The sequence below is a fragment of the Canis lupus genome, chromosome 17 (assembly GCF_048164855.1).
Source record: "Canis lupus baileyi chromosome 17, mCanLup2.hap1, whole genome shotgun sequence".
NCBI lineage: Eukaryota > Metazoa > Chordata > Mammalia > Carnivora > Canidae > Canis > Canis lupus.
Genome location: NC_132854.1, coordinates 60,208,253 through 60,220,683, shown reverse-complemented (window position 1 = coordinate 60,220,683; position 12,431 = coordinate 60,208,253). Strand labels below are relative to the sequence as shown.

The 12,431-nt window shown below is 45.7% G+C and overlaps 1 long non-coding RNA gene and 1 pseudogene across 1 annotated transcript; both read left to right on the top strand.

The window, feature by feature from the left end:
* The first annotated feature begins 4,089 nt into the window (after positions 1-4,089).
* On the top strand, positions 4,090-5,256 carry LOC140608441 (glyceraldehyde-3-phosphate dehydrogenase-like; annotated as a pseudogene).
* Positions 5,257-8,247: 2,991 nt separating this feature from the next.
* Positions 8,248-11,982, top strand: LOC140608440 (uncharacterized). The gene is made up of 3 exons (XR_012010477.1): positions 8,248-8,517; positions 10,760-11,011; positions 11,632-11,982. It is a non-coding gene; the product is annotated as an uncharacterized lncRNA (long non-coding RNA).
* The last annotated feature ends 449 nt before the right edge of the window (positions 11,983-12,431 follow it).

Below are 12,431 nucleotides of genomic sequence, written 5' to 3'. Positions count from 1 at the left end.
TGTGGGCAGCTCGGAGCATCCCCTTCCCACCCGAGAAAGCTCGACTTATGATGGAAATGGAACGCCTTAGAGAAAGGACAGTCCTGTCCTGTCCTGGTGGTCGCTTTATAGACTCAAGACGATGCTCCTACTCTCATTCCACCCACAGGTCCTCCTCCAAACACTCATACCACCCATACCCGGTGGCTTTCTCTCTCTCATACTCTGGGCCTTCTAAAATATCTTCCCAGATTTTCTGTCAAAGGATTACCAATAATCATTCAAAAACATAAACTTCTCAGTTTTGATTTTAGCTTCTGTTATCTCACAGAAACAGAAAGTGGGGTGAGTGGGGAAATCAGGAGCTCTTGGTGAAGTGTGGGGTCTGGAACGGACAAACTCTGTGACCTTGAAGAATTTACTAAACGACTTCGAGCTTCACGTTTCTTAGCTGAAGGTTAAGTAATTGGCCTCGAATCAATAATCCTCAAACTGGTTTTTATACTGAAACTATATTTTAAAAATGGAAACATTAAAAAAATAAAAATAAAAATGAAAACATTGAGTACTTAGAGGAAAGAATCCCCCAATACGGCACAATTGCATCGACAGGGTTCTGCAATGTAAGTTTAGGATTTGGGCAATCCACCTTTCCAGGATTATCTTCTTAAGAATATACATTTGGGGGCAGCCCCGGTGGCTCAGCAGTTTAGTGCCGCCTTCAGCCCATGGCCTGATCCTGGAGACCCGGATCGAGTCCTGTGTCAGGCTCCCTGCATGGAACCTGCTTCTCCCTCTGCCTGAGTCTCTGCCTCTCTCTGAGTCTCTCATGAATAAATAAATAAAATCTTTAAAAAAAAGAATATAAATTTGGTCATTATTTTCTCCCACTGAAAACCTTGATGATTTTCCATTGCCTGACACAGCAATTTCCCAAACGTCAGTCAGTACGTATACATCCCTTTCAGAAGTATTCTGATGGAGCTGCTTCCCTAGTATATGGGTTTTTACTTATTAATAAGTCACACATATTTATAGCTCTAAATGACATACATGAATTACGTGCATTATGAAATATGGACACAATTTTAAATTTTAAATGATGATGTGAGGAAAAGAATCACTATGTTAACAACATGAGCAAGGTTGGGGGCACCTGAGTGATTCAATCAGTTAAGCAACCAACTCTTGATTTTGGCTCGGGTCATAATCTCAGGGTCTTGAGATGGAGCCCCTCGATGGGCTCTGTGCTCAGCAGGGCATCTACAATTATTGCTCTCTCCCTCTCTCTTTGGCCCTCCCCCTGCTCATGCTCTCTCTTTCTCTCTCTCTAAAGTAAATAAATCTTTTTTCTTTTCTTTTTTTTTAATATGAGCAAGGTTAGGATCACAGGGTGTAGGACCCTCTACCTAGATTCATATTCTCAATCCTCCATTTATTGACTGTAGAGATCACTGGTGCTCCTCAGCATTTCCAACTCTCTGGGACATGATAAAAACTGCACTTCTTGCTTTCCCTCTAGTTAGACCGTATGACCCGCTTTGGCCAATGTAACGGAGGCAGGCAGAAGCATCGTGCATCCTTTCTGAGTCGGCGCTTTAAGAAAGATGTGTAGTTGCCCATGTTGTTTCATTTTCTCCTGCATTACAGCTGTAGAACCACGGGGTGAGAAGGGGCTTCCAGTAGCCTGGATTGCTGAGTAGCTGCGATGAGTCTACACCATGACTGTCCCTACAACAAGTAGAGCTGCCCTAATGACCCCTAGAGAACCCATAGTGTGAGCAAGAAAGAAACTTTATTGCGTTGAGCCACCAAGACTTGGGGCTTCTTGGTTGTCAGAGCATTACCCACTCTATCCTGGCTGATACACTCAGTCAAGCAAGTTGTCTATTAATTCTCTTTATATTTTAATTGCATCACCCAAATCAAGAAGACAATAGTAACCAGCTCATGGGTGTGTTGGGGGTGGGTTGTAAATAAGTCAATACATGCAAAACATTTAGGACAACCCTTGAACGCAGCATGCACTCTGTAAAGGTTAGCTTTATTTACTTCTATTACAAAAGCCCTTTTGTTTTCACAAAAGTATAATTAATTGGAATGCTCTTTAAAGCAAGAACGATGTGTGCAAACTCAAGTTAACGGACACTTTATTTTCAATTCGTTCCAAAAATATTTTAGACCACAATGTGATGAAATAGCCCTGATAGCCCTCTGTATCTGTCTTCTAATAAAAGGGTCTCAGGCATTGTGTCCTAAAGGATTGAAAACCACACAGAGAAGCATGACGCAGCTTCCCGAAGAGCCAACTTTTATGATGGTAAATTATTTTTAAAATAATTTCTATGTGTATATGACATAGATATTATTAAGGAACAGAATGCTGTATTTTTTGTTTAGATTAAGGCACAAGTCTTAAATGCTATCTAACACATATAAGAGGCTCTAACCACTGTGTGTGTTCATTCACACTCCTCCCCATTAGTGATGTTTCTTCTGACCCTTGTTCCCTCATCCTTCAGGGAATCTGGCTTGTCTGGTGATAGAAAACAAACCTCTCATGTGTAAAACAATTGGGACCAATCAGGACAACTCTGTCCACAAAGAGAAATAATCAACTGAATCTTTGCACCCATCTATGTTTTACATCTGTTCTCAGATGGAAAGAATTTTCCAGCAGGCAATCCTCCTTTCAGGTGTACTCAGACTTTGGACATCAAGAAGTAACTTAGTATTTCTAGATGTAAATATCTATCCTTTCATAAAGGAAAATAAAAAAAAAATAAGTAATTCCTAAAACCAGAAAATTAAGCCAGTGAGCTTAAACCTAAATGTGTATCCAGTTGGTGGTTAGACCACAGAGAAAAGAACTATTCCAAGTAACTTAAAAATTCAGTATTTGGGATATACCCTACGGCCAAAAAGAATTGCAAAAAAAAAAAAAAAACAAAAAACAACTTAAATTGTTTTCAGTTACATTATGGTGTCCACGGTAGTTTTTCTATTGTTGCCCTGAGGCTGTTGTGGGTATATGGTAGGAGAGAGCAAATGGGTTAAGTATGTGATATTGTAATTTCGTAAATTCTACTGTCACGCAAAACCTGGATTAAGACTTTGCGAACTAAATTTGATTTGGAAATATCAGTATGAACTCTTGATATATTTTATGTTTAAAAAAAAAAACCAAAGAAACAACAAACGACTTAGTATCAATGAGCCCCCCTGGTTCCAAGATTGTGGTCTCCAAATACTACTTTCAGTAAAAGAAACCAAAATTCTCTACAGAAATAATGATCTAGGTCTGAAATATACAAGATGAGCCAAATGACTCAAAAGCTGACTCAAATGGACTCCTACCTTCAAAAAAGGTGGAAAAGGAAAATAATAAAGAATGCAATTAGTTAAAAGATACCAAAGGTATTTAAATATCATTTTAATATCATACCGTTTTTATTTCTTCTTTTTTTTAAAAGATAGATTTATTTATTTATTTAGAGAAGTCAGAAGGAGAGCAGAGGAAGAGGGGGAGAGACCCCTCAAGCAGACTCCTTCTGAACACAGAGCCCAACTCGAGGTTGGATCCCACAACCAAGACCATGACCTAAGCCAAAATCAAGCGTCGGCTGCTTAACCAAGTAAGCCACCCACGTGCCCCGCACTGTTTTTGTTTTTTGTTTTTTTTTTTAATTCAGTAGTTATCTTCAGAGATTTCTCATTTCTGAAAACTGACAAATTAAGGAAGAGAATGAAGCATCTATACTGTGTTTTCTATAAGAAATAAAGCTCTCAGTAATGAAATAGTGAGGGAAGGTTTCTCTCTATAAAGCGTCCTGGTTAGTAAAAGAAAAAAGTAATGACATAATGAGAACATCACCACTTTAAAACTACTAATGAATTAGTAGAGAAACACGTTATTGATGCTGCAAGGACACAAGCACAAAATCCAAACCATGGAACACTTACACGACAAACGACTGGATTTATATGACAGATAAACTGAAAAGGGATCTGTAACAAGAGACGGGAGTGGAACTCATTTGTTAAAAAAGACTCAAGAGCTCTCTGCTCCTCCCCGTTCGACACACAGCCACATCTTCTGGTGCAGTGCCAGCCGCGTCCCCGAGACACGATGGTGAAGGTCGGAGTGAACGGATTTGGCCGTATTGGGCGCCTGGTCACTAGGGCTGCTTTTAACTCTGGCAAAGTGGATATTGTCGCCATCAATGACCCGTTCATTGACCTCAACTACATGGTGTACATGTTCCAGTATGATTCTACCCACGGCAAACTCCACGGCACAGTCAAGGCTGAGAACGGGAAACTTGTCATCAACGGGAAGTCCATCTCCATCTTCCAAGAGCAAGATCCCGCCGACATCAAATGGGGTGATGCTGGTGCTGAGTATGTTGTGGAGTCCACTGGGGTCTTTACCACCATGGAGAAGGCTGGAGCTCACTTGAAGGGTGGGGCCAAGAGGGTCATCATCTCTGCTCCTTCTGCTGATGCCCCCATGTTTGTGATGGGCGTGAACCACGAGAAGTAGGACAACTCCCTCAAGATTGTCAGCAATGCCCCCTGTACCACCAACTGCTTGGCTCCTCTAGCCAAGGCCATCCATGACAACTTCAGCATCATGGAGGGACTCATGACCACCATCCATGCCATCACTGCCACCCAGAAGACCGTGGACAGCCCCTCTGGGAAGCTGTGGCGTGACGGCCGAGGGGCTGCCCAGAACATCATCCCTGCTTCCACTGGCACCTTGCCTGTGGGCAAGGTCATCCCTGAGCTGAACGGGAAGCTCACTGGCATGGCCTTCCGTGTCCCCACCCCCAATGTGTCAGTTGTGGATCTGACCTGCCACCTGGAGAAAGCTGCCAAATATGACGACATCAAGAAGGTAGTGAAACAGGCATCGGAGGGCCCCCTCAAGGGCATCCTGGGCTACACTGAGGACCAGGTTGTCTCCTGTGACTTCAACAGTGACACCCACTCTTCCACCTTCGATGCCGGGGCTGGCATTGCCCTCAATGACCACTTCATCAAGCTCATTTCCTGGTATGACAATGAATTCGGCTACAACAACCGGGTGGTGGACCTCATGGTCCACATGGCCTCCAAGGAGTAAGAGCCTCCTGGACCACCAGCCCCAGCAAGAACAAGAGGAAGAGAGAGGCCCTCAGCTGCTGGGGAGTCCCTGCCCCAACTTAATCCCCCAACACACTGAGAATCTCCTGACCTCCAATTTACATTCTAGACCCCGAGGAAGGGGAGGGGCTTGGGGAGCCCTACCTTGTCATGTACCATCAATAAAGTATACTGTACCCCCCAAAAAGAAATTTAAAAAATTTAAAAAAATAAAGACTCAAGAAATAGATCTGCTAATCCTAATACGTGGACCTTATTTGAATCCCGAGTCAAGCAAATCAAACTTATGATACCCCTGGAAATGGGAAGACTCGAGTTCTCTAAATTCAACTAATCGGCAGCAACGGGTGCCAAAGACGCTCCTGAGAATACAAGGCTGTAAGGAATTCTCAGAAATCCTGGAAGGACAATTGGACTTTCCACGGTTCACGGGCGGGATCCTGCAGTTCCAAAGCTCGTGTCAAGGTCCTTCCATGCCATGGTCCCCAAAATGTGCTTCCGTCCTCCCCCATCCACTTAAGGGACCGCATAACCAGTGTGGCAGGGCAGAGGCTCTGGGCCGGGAAGCCAGAGCCGTCCTCTAACCCCCTCGTTACCCACTAGGGACCTCGGGACCAGGCACTCGTGTATCCGACGGCAGTTCTCTGATGTGCAAAATAGAAACAGCTTCTGCTTCTGAAAATGACTCTGCTTGTGCAGCACCCCCCGCCCCCGGTGCTGTGAGCTGGGGCTGGGTGCCAGCTGGGAGCCCGACGAAGCCGACGCTAGCACCGCAGCTGTCGTGGATCTGGAGGCCTTGGCATCCCCGGGCAGGCCCGCTTGGCCAGAGCAGGACAGCCATCCCCGGGTAGCCCACTCCCTGCTGTTCTTCGTTTCTGTGGGAGCAGGGTCGCTTCCTGGACGAGGGCCCCAGAGGGAGAGCAGCCCGGCTCTAGGGGGGTACAGATTTGGGGCTCAGGTACCAACTTGTCTACACTTAGGCTGCGGCGGTGTAGGGGATTGCTAGGAAATGCCAGGGGCGTAGAACCCGAGGCCTGGGGGGTCCTAAGCTTGCGGGAAGTTGAGTTAGGGAACAACTTCTCCCTCTGGAAGAAGAGATGTTCCTGGTCCTCGGGGGCCTTAGGACCCGGAAGAGGGGAAACCTCCGTCTCCACGGCCTCGTTGCTAGGCCGCCCAGAGAGCGCACCCAGGCCGGGGCCGCGTCCAGGCCCGGCGAGCTTGCCTGCCCAGTGAGGGGTCTGTTCAGCTGACTTACTTAAAGTTTGCCATTTATTCATAACACAAAGGTTTTTTGAGCTCCTGGCATGGGCGGAGCTGGATGTATAGCAGTAGGTAGGCAGGTAGGTAGGACGGACGATTCTCGGAGTTTCCTTTCTACACGCAAGGGGATCTGTACTTTCCTGCTCATCTCCCTATGTTTTCCCAAATGCCTTGTTCTGCTGGTACCAAGGAGTATGGATTCTTCACCTCTTTCTCTCTCCTTTCTCGATCTCCGCAACGCTGCTTGGTAAAGTGAATAGATTGAAACTGGTAGATCCTAAAGAGCCTTTCAGGGCAAGCTTCTAGTCTCTGTTGGGCTGGAAGTCTCCCTGGGTGAACATAATGAGGATCGCACTGCATTACTGTTAAATACTGGCCCATCCTATGGCGAAGGTTCTGGATGAAATGACAAACGGAGAAGCCTTTCGGGTAAAAACTAAACTCAGAGGGACAGCTCCAGGGAGAGGCTGCAAGGGAACCAGAATTTCTTTGCCCTGACCTTGAAGCTCTCGACTGTTTCCGAGAGGCGCCCCAACGCTCCGATGCTCGCTCTCCGCTCCGGACATGCCGAGAACTGGAAAGGGGAGTCACGGGGTAGGTGCTGCAAAGTCATAAGATTTGGGTGACGACACTGGTGTTTCAAGGCAACGTGACTCTCGAAAGATGATGAGGCCGTCAGCGCTGGAAGCGGCTGCCCTGAGGCCATTAGGAGGGACTCCCGAGAAGCTGGACCGGGCCTTCTATCTGTGTCCACTTGCCCGTTGCCCTAAAGGGAGCCAGTGAACTTGCTTCCAGGCATATTAACTGAAATGTGAGTTTAATTATATTAACAGTGGAATAGGATTTTCTAGTTTGGGGTAGAAACCTTGCTCTCTCCCATAGCGCCCCGAAGTGCAATGCCCACCTCTGCACCCCTGCTGGGAGCAGCCTATGCTGCGCCTACGAGACTCTTCCCCTGAATGTACGGAGGGCTCGGACCAGCTACTCTGCTCTCGGCAGAAATTTGTCTTAGAGGAGGGCTTGCGTTCTAGAATCTTTTCCCTCATAAGACTTCAGAACTTTTTTCAAAAAATATTTTATTTATTTACTCATGAGAGACACACAGAGAGCGAGAGGCAGAGACCCAGGCAGAGGGAGAAGCAGGCTCCATCTGGGGAGCCCGATGTGGGACTCGATCCCGGGACCCCGGGGTCACAGCCTGGGCTGAGGCAGACACTCCACCATGGAGCCCCCGGGGTCCCTGACTTTAGAACTTTCTGCAAACTGCCCCTCTCCTTCCAGAGCTACATGCACCAATGACAGCCTGAGGAGATGGAAATGGCTGGATTAAGGATTAATTTTTCCCTTGGGCAGGAAGTGGCTGCTTGACTTCTATCTGTTTAACCAAGAGGTTCTTGCCCGGGGCCCACAAAGAACTAAAGAGCTCTAACTCAAAGCCTCTGTTTGACTTTTCCTAGAGAGAAGCATCTGGCAGCTTCAGTGGGAGGGCGGGATGCGGGCCTAGCGCCCCTGTGGGCCCACTGCCCCTGTCAGCCCAGCACCCTTGTGGGCCCAGAGCAGTGTACCTGTGGGCCCAGACCAGCACCCTGTGGGCCCAGACTGGTGCCCCTGTGGGCCCAGTGCACCTATAGGCCCAGACCAGTGCCCCTGTAGGCCCAGACCAGCGCCCCTGTAGGCCCAGACCAGCGCCCCTGTAGGCCCAGACCAGCGCTCCTGTAGGCCCAGTGCACCTGTGGGCCCAGACCAGCACCCCTGTGGGCCTAGACTGACGCCCCTGTGGGCCGAGTGCACCTGTAGGCCCAGACCAGCACCCCTGTGGGCCCAGACCAGCGCCCCTGTGGGCCCAGTGCACCTGTGGGCCCAGACCAGTGCCCCTGTGGGCCCAGTGCACCTATAGGCCCTGACCAGCACCCCTGTGGGCCCAGACCAGCGCCCCTGTGGGCCCAGTGCACCTGTAGGCCCAGACCAGCGCCCCTGTGGACCCAGACCAGTGCCCCTGTGGGCCCAGTGCACCTATAGGCCCAGACCAGCGCCTATGTGGGCCCAGACCAGCGCCCCTATAGGCCCAGACCGGCGCCCTGTGAGCCCAAACCAGCGCCCCTGTGGGCCCAGACCAGTGCACGGAACAAGGTAGCAGGCAGGCGGCAAGGGCAAGGGCCATCCAGAAGGAGCACAGCAGCCATGGGAGCAGGCTGCGGGTCCCTCTCCTCTCCAGACTGCAAAGCCCTAGGCCTCCTTGCAGTCTCAGGTCCCCGAGGATCAGAGTCTTGTTTTATTAAGAAGCTGTCTTACTGTCTCCATATTTTCTTCAGAAATGAGAGAAGAGCATTCAGTTGTTCTCGTTACTTGTTCTCTGAGTCCTCTGCAACTACATCTTTATAATTCGTGCAAAATAATCACATAATTCAATAGGGAGTTGAAGATGCGAGGGATTCTTTAGAAAATCGTTTTTTGCATGGCACCTGGGGGTGGTGGGGCTCAGTCAGTTAAGCACCTGCCGTTGGCTCAGGTTGTGATCCCAGAATCCTGGGATGGAGCCCAGCAGGGAGTCTGCTTCTCCCTCTCCCTCTGTGTGCTGGTGCATGTGCTTGCTCTCTCTCATATAAATAAATAAATCTCTAAAAAAAGAAAATAAGTTTTGTAATATAAATATATTTTTTTCCAAATTCTCCCAAGTCCCTATTTTTCTGATATTTCTCTAGTTAGACCATTTTAATTAGGCAGTGAGGACCTGTGGGAGGTGTTTGGCCCAGGAAGCGGACTGGGGATGTGTCTTCTTTTAAGGAACCCATTTATTCTGTTACCCGTCCTAGATTAAAGGCTCAGAAGAGTATCCTTTCAATAGAGAGAGCTCTGAGCTAGGAATGTGGCTCTAAACCCAGTCCTGTGCCCTTGGAAGAAGTATTTTAAACTCTTCCTCTACTTGCCCATCTGCAAAGTGGGATAATAATATCTGTCTACTTACTCTACAGAGATGTATTTTTTGGACCATAAATCAAGATAGATGCTCACATATGAGGAAGAGAAAAGAAAGTGTAAAGAGCAACTTGCTCCAACTTGAGAAAATGAGTGAGAAAAAGTGTGTTAAGTGTTGAAGGGAAGTGAGGAAGACACCACAAGTGCTTCTGCTATGGTGGAAAAGCAGGACCAGCAAGATGCAGGGCAACAGGAGAGGTTTTTTTTTTTAAGATTGATTGATCTACTCATGAGCAAGTGAGAGTGGGGCTGGGGCGGGGGCAAAGGGAGAGAACCTCAAGCAGACTCTGTGCTCAGTGAGGAGTCCAATGCAAGGCTCTATCTCGGGACCCTGAGATCATGACGTAAGCCGAAACCAAGAGTCAAAGGTTCAACCCATTGAGCCACCCAGGCGTCCCATCAACAGATTTTTTTTTTTTTTTTTTTTTTAATAAAAAGGCAGAATCTGGATCTCCCTGCGGGGCTCAGCAGTTGAGCATCTGTCTTTGGCTCAGGGCATCATCCTGGGGTCCTGGGATCGAGTCCCGCATCAGGCTCCCCTTAGAGAGCCTGCTTCTCCCTCTGCCTGTGTCTCTGCCTCTCTCTCTGTGTCTCTCATGAATAAATAAATAAAATTTAAATAAATAAATAAATAAATAAATAAATAAATAAATAAATATCTCCCTTTGTAAACTTTCTCTCATGTGATCCCACATCCCTCCCCAGAGGTGAGCACTGATATCTGTTTGGCACTATCCTTCTAGAATATTCCTATGCAGAAATAATAGTATATGTGCATATATAACTAAATAAAAAATTTAAGACTTGGTTGGAAGAAAAGAGACTTTTAAAATAAAATGTTTTAAAAACACCGCACTAAGACTTTTGGAGCCTTGTATCTCTTTACAAAATTTTAACTCAGAGTTTTGGCTAATTCCATCATTTTAATTATTATTAGACTTTTAATTACAATTTCACTAACATTGATTAATTTTCCAAAATGAGCTCTATCACCCATACTTTAATACATGATAAATTTTCTGCACAATGCAGTCATATTTTATATGTTGCATTTGTGGTAGAAAAGTCATTTGAATCAGGATTATTTTTCATTTGTCTTTTCACCTTCTCAAGGTTTTGCTCATTGATCGCTTTTGATTCATATTTCATAGAGTTTCAACAATGTGAAATTGGTTCTGTATCTTCTGTTTTACTTTTATAAAATCCAATTTTCTTGTGTCAAATTTTGCAGATCCAAAATTTGCCAAGATTTTAGTTTTCCTGTCCATATTTGGCAATAATAAGTCTCACGTTGTACAGGTTTGGCCTTTGTCAATTTTATCCCCTCTTGTTCTTTCCATCAGCAGTATTTGTTATGAATTGAATAATCACCGGACTCTTTGCTTTTGATTCTCAGATAATCCATGGGAGAAGTGCCAGCAGTTCCTCCCTAGTTGTGATTCAGAATCGCTCAACTGCTTGAATTATTCTGTCAATACGACTCATCCTATTCATCTCTTTGAATGCCATCATGGATCACACAGCAAGCAGTGGAGTTAAAAAGATATTCGAAATGCCTTGGGCTGCTACTAGAAATAAGAAATAACACTGACCTGAATACTGTATAGAAAAAAGAAATAATGTGACTTCTCTACACACCAGCTGGTTGGTAAATGATGCTACAGTGAACCCAGAACTATGCCATCTACTGCCATTTCCAATGGAGGCATTAATGGGGCAGAGAGGCTTAGGATGGCATCTGGGACCAACTTATACATGAGGCACAGCTGGCCCATGGCTAGGACCACAATGCTTTAGGGGCCGACAAAAATGTTTTAAGTTCTTTTAAATTCACAAGGCAAAAGGATCAACTTTTAGGGTGGAAAGAAGTTTTATAATAATATTAATATATCCATCCTTATAATAATACAGTTACAAAATACAATTTTTAAAAAATAAAATTTTAAAATAAAACTTTAAAAAGTGTTGTTTTGTCTTGTTTTGTGCTTTGGAGGGGAAGAGGCCTACCAAGGTAAAAGTCCTCAGAAAAGAAAAAAAAAAAGAAAAAAAAAGAAAAAAAATAAATAAATAAATAAAAAAAAGTCCTCAGGGCTCATACAATCAAAATGGCATGAGGGCCTCAAAGTGGTACAGCATCACATACCACACACCTAAAGGCTAAAAGAGAGTTCTTAGGGACAAGCATTTCACAACATGACAAAAATAAAGCTTGCTTATTGAAAAACACTCAACATTCACATAACCAGTATTTTCTCATTTTTCTTCCAGCGAAGAAAGCTCAAACACCAGACTGATTCAAAGCTGGATCCCTGGCTATCCTGGCCCCTGGTTGGCCCCAACACATCCGATCTCTATCCCGTGTGGCTGGGCTTGGCCTCGAACAGACCCTCTCCTGGCCAGCTGGGTCATGCTCCGAGAAACCATACTCTACACGGTTGTGTCCCTGGGACTTCAGGGCTCCTCGATTTCATTTGCTACACAGGGGGCCTCGGTCAATATTGGAGGATTGCCTTCTCTACTCCAGGAAGAGCGGAAACTGATAGGGAATTACATCTTATTAATATTATTTCAGGAAAAAAATTCTCTCTGATAAAATTTCTGTGCAAACCGAAAATAAAGTTATTTCTTCAGAGGAAGTAAGAAGTACTTTCCTCCTGTTATTTTGTGTTGTTGTTTCACTACCTTCTCTTCCCTCTCACTTTCCTCTTTGGCACTTCTTCTCCCCTTCCATGAAGTCAGGCATCTGGAAAGAATTTTAGGGGCATCAGAGCCAGTGGGAACATGCTCTTTGCCTTCTGGGTTAGGTCACTCCCATTTCTTATAATTTCTTCCCTAAACCAAACTATCAGAGTTTGACAATTCCTGCTCCTATCTTCCAGAAACAACAGATCCATTCTTCTACCTCTCTTTCTTTTTTTCTTTTCTCTTAAAGGGCACCAGCTCTGAGTTCCCACCAATTTCAGGCTTGTTTGGACCCCGTGAGGTGGCCAAAAGCAGGCCCCATCCAGTTAACTTTGCCAACACGCTCACATTCCTTCCATTTCAGTGTCATTACAGGCAATCTCACT